This window comes from Canis lupus, chromosome 17, assembly GCF_003254725.2.
Source record: "Canis lupus dingo isolate Sandy chromosome 17, ASM325472v2, whole genome shotgun sequence".
Lineage (NCBI taxonomy): Eukaryota > Metazoa > Chordata > Mammalia > Carnivora > Canidae > Canis > Canis lupus.
This window is the reverse complement of record NC_064259.1, coordinates 56586608-56598140: the sequence shown is the minus strand read 5'-3', so window position 1 is coordinate 56598140 and position 11533 is coordinate 56586608. Positions and strand designations below refer to the sequence as shown.

The window sequence follows — 11533 nt, the reverse complement described above, 5'->3', positions numbered from 1 at the left end:
TAACAGCAATTAACATTTATTAATTGTTTATAATGTGCCTGACATATTGCCGGCATTATTTTACTCAATCCTTACTGCAAAGATATGGGCATATATTATTTTCCCCATTTTTTCAGGAGAGAAAATGAGTTATTGAACTTGTCCTTTCTTCCCTAAGGAGGAGAGTTGGGATTTGACTCTAGCCTGCAGCCACCGTTCAGTGGCATGTGGAAATTGTAGGCAGTTCTGCTGACCATGGTAGTGGGATCTGTCTGTCTTTTAGGATCTGTGGTTAGAGCAAAAAATCACTTTCCTGCTATTTGTTATGCCTTCCCCACTGGCTCCTCTATACTGTATTTGCTTGGAAAGTAACTGCTATCTGTTGTATTACCACTAGATAGCAGTGTTACTTCAGAAATGCTTTTCAAAGACCCCATAATCTGGGATCTGGAAATCCCATAGGAGTTTTCACTCCAGGATCAACCTGTAGGTCATGCCCACAGTCAGCTCCCTCAACACCAGCCTGCTCACTGTCCCCTGACCCAGACTTTCCATTGCCATTTCCCAATCTTGGATCATGCCCCTCCCTTCCAGGGGACATTAGTGTAGTGGTTAGGAACACAGACACTGGAGCATAATGCCTGAGCTGAAATCTATGCCCCTTACTTAATTTTTCTGTATTACAGTTTCCTATGACATCTCTCACACTTTAATGAGAAGTAAATTAATTAATGCTTTTAAAGGTCTGGTAATATATACAACATATAGACCTCATAAGTAGATTCATAGTTTGAATTTAGTTGAAAGTAGATTCTCAAGTTTGAATCTAATACAGTGTTTTGGGAACATTTTAACCTGATCATTTTGCTAAGGAGCATCCTTTCTTCCAAGGTGACACACTGTCATGTCGATCTTCACTGCTTTAGCCCAAGTAAAATTATCTTAGTGGAGGCTTGAGGGCCACCTGTGAGATGATGCAGGATCCTGTCAACAGCGCATTGATGGGAGAGCCACTGGCATCTAGGAGAGGGGTTGTATCTTTTGGAAGGTTTATGTTGATCAAGGACTAAGCATAACATACATGTGAGTTTGGTGCATGGGAGGGATGGTTAGAGCAGGAAAGTTTCTTCTATTGAGAAAGCAATAATGTCTTCCCTAAAGTCACCTCGTACTGTGACATCCCCTTGTGGAGACCACCAGGGTAAGTCACAGCTGACCTGTGACAAGGTGTGTAAAGTGTCTGGCACTGTGCTTATTACTAGCAAGTGCCCAATTAATGATAGTATTATCCTCAATAATAACAATAATAATAACATTCACAGAATATTTATTATGTGCCAATGTTCTAAGGTATTAATTCATGAGATAGGGATCATCTTTATTCTTCTCTTACCGATGAGGAAACCAAGGCACACAGAGGTAAAATAAGTTGCCCAAGATCACATAGGTAACAGGCAGCAGAGCCAGGATTCAAAGGTAGGCAATCTGGCACCAGAGTTTACTCTATCAACTATTATGCTATTAATTAACTCAAAGATAGTAGCTCACAGGGGACCAGAGGAGAAAGAGAGTTTCTGGCTGGGGTGACCAAGGAAGTGGGTAATCTGAATAAACAGGTGTTTCAACTTTCCTTTAACATCCATTAAAATCTATTTTCTGCTCCTGACCCCTATCCTTGGGCCTGAAGTTGAACCCATTGGTCCTGCTCTAACATAAATGCTCATAACATAACATTTAGCTGAAGCCCCAGACCTACTGAACCCAGAGCCTGTTAGGATTGGGGATGAGTAGTCTGGCTAGTAAGGGACTCTTAGAGACTGCCTGTGTCTTCAGGAAAAGGTTCACACCTCACTGGCTAACTTTTGCCTCTGCTTGCACTAAAACACATTGTTTTCGTGCCTTTACCTAGTACTTGCTATTCCTTCTTTCTGGAATATTCTCATTAAATCCTACTCATTCTGAGTTCTATTGTCTATTCATCCATGAAGCCTTCCCCAGTGCTGCCAGGCAGAGCTGGCAGTGGTGTGTGAAACTGGTCACACTCTGCTCCATTTGGTCCATTATGGTCGTGGCTTTTGCAGGATTTTGAGGTCCTTGAGGCCAGAAACCATGTTGTATTCACTTTTGAATCCCACTTCCCAGCACAGGGCCTGGCACATGGTAGGCACAGGATGATCACTTGTTGTAGAATTAGAAAACAGATATTACAACCTGAATTCTCAAAGAAACAAGAATAGTACGCAGCCATCATCATTTGTTCCCATTTTTACCCACTCCACCCTCCTCTTTTTCCTTTCTACTACAGGTCCCACTGGAAGAGTATGGCCAATTTAATGCAAAGGTCAGGATATCTTTAGTTTCTGGACTGCTGACTGAGATTCACATTTCTGAACTTGCAACGACCTCAGTGTACCCAGAGGCCGAATTCCAAATGAGCACATCAGGTCCTATTGATACAATCAGCTTCTAATTACATCCTAAGCTTCTGATCGGTCCCCCAGCCCCTTGCCCACATATCACCATACCACTGACTCCCACTGGAGTCTGCCATTGTGAATGCTGAATGAGCTACATTGGGTTCAAATGGACTAATTAGGCCTGCCATGCCACTCTGGGTAAGAGGAGTTTTTAGTGCCCCTGGAAAGCACCTGCCTGAAACTGCCCTTCTTCCACCTTGATACATTGAATTTGCAAGTCCTCTTTCCATAAAAGCATTCTGTGTGTGCTCAAGGTTCATTCCTTGAAGTAGGGAAATTGAAGCTCTGTAAACATGCTGCCTGACTGTTCTTATACTTTGCTGAAAGGGGACAGCAAGCATTTGTTGTGCTTCAAAACTGATCCACAAGCTGTATCTATTATCTATCTATCTATTTCCGAGAATCATGGGTTGATTATAATTTTAAACATTAAGCTACAGTTATACCCTATTGCTCCAGGCCCCCACCCAATTATTTCCACTGAGAATTCATCATAAGATTCTTGATCACTTAAAGCCTGAGGCATGAGAAAAGAAGGGCAAGAGAAGGCAGGAGCAGAAATACACACAGTTGCCTAAACAGTCTTAGGTTTCTTTCTTTCTTTTCTTTTTTTTTAGTTGTGGTATAATTTACACATAATAAAACAAACTCATTTTAAATGTACAGTTTGATGAATTTTGACAAAACTGGTATAACCACTGACACAGTCAAGATGTTGGATATTTTCATCACCGCAGAAAATTTCCTGTTTCTTCCCAGTCAATGCCCTCTCACCCACAGCAATGAACTCTGCTCTGATTTCTGTCACTGTGGCTTAGTTTGGCCTGTTCAAGAACTTTATTAGAATCCATTAAATGATTATTTATGTATGTTTATCTTCTTTCACTCAACAAAATGCTTTTGAGATTCACCTGTGTTGTTGCTTGTATGAGTAGTTTGTTCCTTTTTCATTGCTTAGTGTTTTTTTATTATGTTAGCATAACTCAAATTTGTTTATCCATTACCCTGCAGGTGGGCATTTGGGTTGTTACCAGTTATTATGAGTAGAAGTGGGGGTTATTATGAATAGAAGCATTATAAACACTTCTCCAATTTCTCTTTAAGAAAAGATTTGATTTTTAAGTAATCTCTACATGCAAATGGAGATTGAACTCACAACCCAAGATCGAGAGTTGCATGCTCCTCCAACTGAGCCAGCCAGGTACCCCCACTATACAATTCTTTTTGTGAACGTGTTTTCATTCTCTTGGATAGATGCCCAAAAGTAAAACTGCTGAGTAACAGAGTAGGTATATGTTTAACTTTTTAAGGAAAACTTCTTCCAAGTGTTTGTACCATTTCACATTCCCAACCCCAGAGTACAAAATTTTCAATTCTTTGGTTTTGCCTATGTTTGTTCTGTGAGCACATAGTCAACACTTGGAACAGTTCTAGGAACCATAACACTTGTTCTTAAAGATAGATTTCTGAGTGTACTATCCCCAAGAGATGCTTCATACTTGAGTACCCTTGTTAGGAAAACGGTTTTCCACTCACTGGGACCTTAGACACAGCAGGCAAAATTAGGAAGGATGTCCAAGGAACAATAAAGGAGAAAGGCAATACAGCTCAGCCCACCATGAAGGATCAAACCCAACAACCAATTTGATGACAGATGTTCAAGTCAGATCACCCTCAAATTGAAGAGTGCCTTTGCAACAAGTCACTACCCATTCCTGAGCAATCAGAGAAATTTATTTGCTGTCCATTAGCTAATTGTTCCCATACTCAGCACAGATCTTAACTAAATGCCCTAAATGACATTTAAATTTCTGGTGTGTTATGAAACAGCTGATAATTTACCATGCTCATATCCTGCCAGTAGAGCTGACTTTAATTTTCCTTAAGATTGTGGCTGATTTCTGAGATCCCTAAAAATAAAGTGAAGTAAAGATCACAAAATAATATATAAATATATAATCACAAGATAATATATAAATATATAGTAATATATTATATATATAATATATAAATACTGTGGAAGATACAGACTTTGCAGTCAGGATAGGGACATGGCATGCCAGCTGCGTGGCATTTGGCAAGTCATGTCACTTCTCTTGGCATCAGGTCACACAAAACTGTAGTGGGAACAATAATTTGTATTTCTACCCACCTTCCTGCTACAGTGGGTGTGAGATTCAAATGATATACAGCTCCATTCAAATCCTGACTCTACTGCATCCTACCAAAAGCTTGACTGTGCTACTTACTCAACTTTCCAAATTTGGGTTTTCACCCCTGTAAAGTGAAGGTAACAAGTGAATACCTTGCAAGGTTGTTACAAGAATCAAGTAATGTATGTAAAACACCTGTCACAGTGGGTGGTCAGTAAAATGGGAGCCTCACTATTAAGCAGGCTACTGGTTTGAGACCCACAAGGGCACGTGCCCTTAACTAGATGACAATTTTTTCAAATGGTAGAGCCACTAGGTTGACAACCCACCCTTATTGAACTAGACACAAGGTCTGCTGATAAAGTTCACAAGATGACAGCAAAAGTACCTGGGCTGTGACATGTGACCCAGATCACATGCGGCCACCCTCTTTTCAATATTAAATAGTTGGTCTGTTATTATTTATTGGAGTATAAGGTTTAATTCTAGTGTCACCTGTATTTTTGCTCTTTTAATTTCCTGTGCTTCTTGTAGAGTGTGGCTTCTAATATTCTTACTTCTCTTAAATTCACAATCATGTTACCTAGGTGCGTATGTGACCCAATTATATGTTCTAGTTTGTTCATGTGTGAATATATACATATTGATGCACATTTATAAAAGTCACATACTATGTTTTCACCTTTATGTTATAGTTAGGACATTATATTGATTTTTATAATAATGTGCATAAGTAGGTATATTACCTATAAAGTTAATTATAGGATGGTAAAGGGGAGCAAAAACTAAATATATATTACAAAAAGAGGGCGTTGAATCTGAGGCTGTTGAGAACCAATGCTGTGGGTGCTGTCTGAGAGAATTGGAGTGACATCTTTTCATTCCTATGGCTTCTCTTTTTGCTGGCAAGCAAGCACTCTGGTTAGAGCGGGGTGTGGCAAATGTGAACCCTACAGCATAGAGTGAGGTCTGGATAGGACCCTCCCTTTGTGAGCACCAAGTACTTTTGTATGCCAGCTGCTTCCCTGTCTTTCCACTAGATGCCAGCAGCATCCCAGGACTCTGGATTAGAATTTCCAAAAGCCCCACAAGGAATGTTGTTCCAGTTCCAAGCACACTACTATCCTCTGAAGTTGGATAGCTGCTCATAATATCTTGATTGCTTGATTCCCTACCTGTTCTGGTTTCAGAATAACAGGGTCAAGTTTAGATACAGCAACACATCAAGCGAGAAAGTGAGGGTAACCACGATGGGATTGCAGCATCTATGCCAATGGCCTTGCTGACCCAACCTGCCCCCACACCCACCCACAGAGTACATCTGCTGGAGACTGACCGTAAATATTTACCTTTCATTAAACATGTCATCGCTGCCATTCACTCAGAGTCTCAAGCACCCTCCCAGAAGCCAGGGGCTGAAGGTAGGTGAGGGAGAACAGTGAACCTGTAGTTCTTTCTAACTGCTGGAAAACAGTCTTCTCCATTCTGCTCCCATCCAGAACCTGGGATAAGACTCAGTCCATGCTGAGACCCATCTTATTTTTGAGTTTTGCTGAACGGAATCAAAAAAGATCTAGATCTAGATCTAGATCTACATCTAGATCTAGATCTAGATCTGGATCTCTCTGGGTTTCTAAGGATGTGGTAATAGTATGGAGAGACACACAGAAAGACACAGACAAATGATATAGAGGAGTGTTGCCCAATAGAACTTTAGGATTCCTATAGGAATCACTAACCATATGTGGCTACTGAGCACTTGAAATGTGCCTGGTGTGACTGGGGAACTGAATTTTAAATTTTATTCAATATTAATTAATTAAAATTTAAATAGCCATATGTGACTGGTGGCTACAGTATTGAGCAGGTAGATATAGAATATGAGACAAAGGCAAAATCATAGGCCTCCAAAGTATCAAGTGCCATGTTGGATGTATATATGCACATGTGTATGTATTATATAAAATACATATGTAACTCACATATTTGTGATTTACATGTAATTTAAATATATGAAAATGAAAACCAGACCTTCAGAGAGGTAGTTGAAGTTGGTTCTGGAACTAGAAGCTTCAGTGAAGATTGGGAATGGATGGGTGGACAACGGGGGAGGGAGAATTTGCCATAAGAGATCGTAAGATGAGTCAACTGATTGGGGCCAGGAGTTTCCTAAGACACAGAAATTAAAAGGAGTCCAAAGGAGTCCCTTTCTACCAGAAAGAGAGAAATTGAGATGTGAGTGCCAGAGGAGGAACAAAAGGAAGTGACTGAAGAAAGACAACTGAGGTTTTCAAGGCCCCTTCTCTCCATAAGGACTGTAGATTTCAGCATAAAGGGGAGGAGCAAGCATACAGCAAAAAGAGCTGGAGGCAGACAGTCCAGGAAAGGAAGGGGAACGAGGTTCTCTGCCTGGTAGGAAGGTGGGAAGATGGAGGCAGCTTGGGTGAGTGGAAGTGGCAGCATGAAGGTGTTCACTTCTTTAGGCCATGAGCGAGGTGGAAGACATGTGGAACTGGGCAGCATGAGGAATTTTCAAAGACTATTGAGATCTACTGGTTTAATACATCCACCATTAAGTTAAAAATTCCCGTTAAATTAAAATTTCCTTTTAATTATAGTTATTTGAATAATTTTTATTATCAGAGTAAGCAAGGCAGTCAGACCACGCCAATTCCAAATATATGAGATACTTTGGGAGAAGATCTATCAGTGTGTTCAGAGAAGGAGCACCTCATTCAAATGTCAAATGGATTGTGCCTTTGAGCTCCAGAACATTTTGTGGAGGTCTCATGGGTTTTGCAGCTGAGGAAACTGAGGCTCAGAAAGGATAAGAAGCTTATTCAAGGGTACATAGAAAGAGATAGACCTCAGTTTTATACCAAGATCTTAGTACTTTGTGTTTAGTGTTCAAAATTAGTGGAATTAAACATGTTCTAAATACCCTAGTCTCTTGCTTATAACGACCCAATAGACAAATGATTGGAGAACAAGGAAGTGGAATTAAGATCTTATAGACATTAGGTTTTTTTCTTTTGTTTTTTTTTGTTGTTGTTTATTAAGGCATAATTGACATACAATATTTGTAGACATTGTTTTTTATAACCCCTTGTATACCTTAACTTTTAGATACCAAATAATTTTTCCTCCTAGGTTTTGTTTTATATTTAATTATTTTTATTGGTGTATAACATTATATAAATTTCAGGTATATGATGCTATAATTTGATATATGTGTACACTACAAAGTGATCACCGTAAGTATAGTTACCATCCATCCCCATATAATTCAGCCTCTTCATCCATTTCACTTCCCCCAATCTCCTTCTCCTGATAACCATCAATCTGTTCTTTGTATCTATGAGTTTGTATTTGTTTTGTTTGTTCATGTGTTTTGTTTTTTAGATTCCACATATAAGTGAGATCATACAGTATTTGGACCGACTTATTTTGCTTAGGTCCATCCATATTGTTACAAATGGCAAGATTTCCTTCTTTTTTAATGGCTAATATTCCATTATGTATGTATATATTTCTTTATCCATTCATCCATTAATGGACACTTAGATTGTTTCCATATCTCGGCTGTTGTAAATAATGGGGCAATGAACATTGGGGTGCATATATCTTTTTGTTTTTTGTTTTTTTTTTCATTTTTTTCATATATCTTTTTGAATTTGTGTTTTCATATTCTTCAGATAAATACTCAGAAGTAGAATAGCTGCATCATATGGTATTTCTATTCTTAATTTTTTGAGGAATCTCTATATTGCTTTCCATATTGGCTGCACCATATTACATTCCCATCAATGGTATTTAAGGGTTCTCTTTTCTCCATAACCTCTCCAACACTCATTTCTTGTCTTTTTGATAATAGCCCTTTTAATAGGTGTGAGGTGATAGCTCATTGTGATTTTGATCTGCATTTCTGTGATAATTAGTGATGTTGAACATCTTTTCATGCTCCTGTTGGCCATCCACACATGTTTTCTTTGGAAAAAAATTGTATTCAGATCATCTGCCAATTTTTTATTCAGATTTGTTTGTTTTTGTTATTGAGTTGTATGAGTTCTTTATATATTTTGAATATTACCCCTTAATTGGATATGATTTGAAAATATCTTCTCTCATTTAGTAGTTTGGCCTTTTGTTTTATTGATACTTTCCTTCACTGTGCAGAAGCTTTTTAGTTTTTTATAGTCTCATTAAAAAATTTTTGCTTTTGTTTCCTTTGTCTTTGGAGTCAGATCCAAAAACATTGCTCAGACCAATGTCAAGGAGCTTAGCACTTAAGTTTCCTTCTACAAATTTTTTAAAAGATTTTTTAAAAAATGTATTTTTACTCATGAGAGACACAGGAAGAGAGGCAGAGACATAGGCAGAGAGAGAAGCAGGCTCACAGTGGGGAGCCTGATGTGTGACTCAATCCCAGGATCCCTAGCCAAAGGCAGACACGCAACCACTGAGCCACCCAAGTGCCCTCTACCTTCTACAAATTTTATGGTTTGAGGTTTTACCTTCAAGTCTTTAATCCATTTTGAGTTAATTTTTATGCATAGTGTGTATGGATAGTGGTCTAGTTTCATTCTTTTGCATGTAGCTATCCAGTTTTCTCAATATCATTTACTGAAGAAATTGTCCTTTCCCCATTGTATATTTTTCACTCCTTTTTTTGATTTAGTTAACTGCATTTGTGTGGGTTTGTTTCTGGGTCTGTATTCTATTCCAATGATATATATGTGCCTGTTTTTATGCCAATGCCAATGTTTTGATTACTGTAGCTTCACAGTATACTTTGAAATCAGGGACCATGATGCTTCTAGCTTTGTTCTTTCTGCAAATTGCTTTTTCTATTTGGGACATTTTGCAGCTCCATAGAAATTTTACGATTATTTGTTCTAATTCTGTGAAGAATGCCAATGGGATATTGATAGGAGTGGCATTGAATCTGTAGATTGCTTTGGGTAGTACAGACATTTTAACAATGTTTTCTAATCCATAAACATGGAAGATCATTCCACTTATTTGTTTCTTCTTCAATTTCTTTCATTAGTGTTTTGTAGTTTTCAATGTAGACATCTTTTATCTCCTTAGGTTAAATTTGTTCCTAGATATTTTAGTCTTTTTGATCCCATTGTAAATGGGATTGTTTTCTTTTTTTTAAGATTTTATTTATTTACTAATGAGAGACACACAGAGAGAGAGAGGCAGAGACATAGGAAGAGGGAGAAGCAGGCTTCATGCAGGGAGCCCGACGGCAACTGGGTTCCGGGACTCCAGGACCACACCCAGGCCGAAGGGAGGCACTAAACCGCTGAGCCACCCAGGGATCCCCAGTGGGATTGTTTTCTTAATTTCTCTTTCTGATAGTTAATTACTAGTGTATGGAAATAAAACAAATTTCTGTATTTTGATTTTGTATCCTGCAACTTTACTGAATTCATTTGTTAGTTCTAATCATTTTTTGGTAGTCTTTAAAATTTTCTATGTATAGTATCATGTCATCTGCAGATATTGACAGTTTTACTTCTTCCTTTCTGATTTAGATGACTTTATTCTTTTTCTTGCCTAATTGCTATGGATAAGATTTCCAATACTATGTTAAATAAAAGTGTTAAGTGTGGGCATTCTTGTCTTGTTCCTAATCTTAGAGGAGAAGCTCAGCTTTCCACCATCGAGTATGATGTTAGCTGTGGGTTTGTCATGTATGGCCTTTATTATATTAAGGAACATTCCTTCTATACCCACTTTGTTGAGAGTTTTTTTCATAAATGGATGTTGAGTTTTGTCAAATGCATTTTCTGCATGTATTGAGATGATCATATGGTTTTTGTCTTTCATTGTGTTAATATGGTATATCATGTTAATCAATTTGTGGGTATTGAAACGTCCTTGCATCTCTAGAATAAATCCCACTTGATTACAGCATATTATTCTTTTAATGTATTGTGGACTTCAGTTTGCTAATATTTTTGTTGAAGATTTTTCCATCTATATTCATCAGGGATATTGGCCTGTAATTTTCTTTTTTTTGTGTTCTTTTCTTGTCTGGTTTTGATATCAGGGCAATGTTGGCCTTGTAAACTGAGTTTGGAAACATTTCCTCCTCTTTAATTTTTTGGAAGCGTTTGAGAAGGATAGGTATTAAATCTTTGAATGTTTGTTAGAATTCACCAGTGAAGCCATCTGGTCCTGGACTTTGGTTTTTTGAGATGTTTTTTTATTACTGTTTTCAATCTCATTACTAATAATCAGTCTATTCAGATTTTCTATTTTTTCCTGATTCAGTCTTGGAAGATTGTGTGTTTCTAGGAATTTATCCTTTTCTTCTAGATTGTCCAATTTTTTTGGCATATAATTGTTTGTAGTAGTTTGCTTGTAGTAGTCTCTTATGATCCTTTGTATTTCTGTGATACCAATTGCAACTTTACCTCTTTCATTTCTGATTTTATTTATTTGAGCCCTTTCTTTTCATGGTGAGTCTCGTTAAGTTTGTCAATTTTGCTTTTCAGAGACAAGCTTTATCTTTTCAGAGAAACAGCTCTTAGTTTCATTGACTTTTTTATTGTCTTTTAGTCTCTATTTCATTTATGTCCACTCTGATCTTTATTATTTCCTTTCTCCTGTTAACTTTGAGCTTTGTGTGTTCTTCTCTTTTTTGTTTCTCTTAGGTGTATAGTTAGATTGCTTGAGGTATTTTGTGTTTGTTGAGATAGGCCTGTATTGCTATAAACTTCCCACTTAAAACTGCTTTTGCTGTATCCCATACATTTTGCACTGTTGAATTTCCATTTTCATTTGTTTTTGGGTATATTACAAATTTCTCCTTTTATTATTTTTTTCTTGACCTACTGGTTGGTCAGTAGGTTATTGTTTAATCTTCACACATTTGCCACTTTTCCCAGTTTTCTTTCTGTAATTGATTTC

General features: G+C 37.7%; 1 long non-coding RNA gene across 2 annotated transcripts in view; it reads left to right on the top strand.

The window, feature by feature from the left end:
• The window catches only part of LOC112664110 (uncharacterized), a 74412-nt gene that overhangs the window by 47911 nt on the left and 14968 nt on the right, over window positions 1–11533 (top strand). The gene's annotated exons all lie outside the window — the stretch shown is intronic.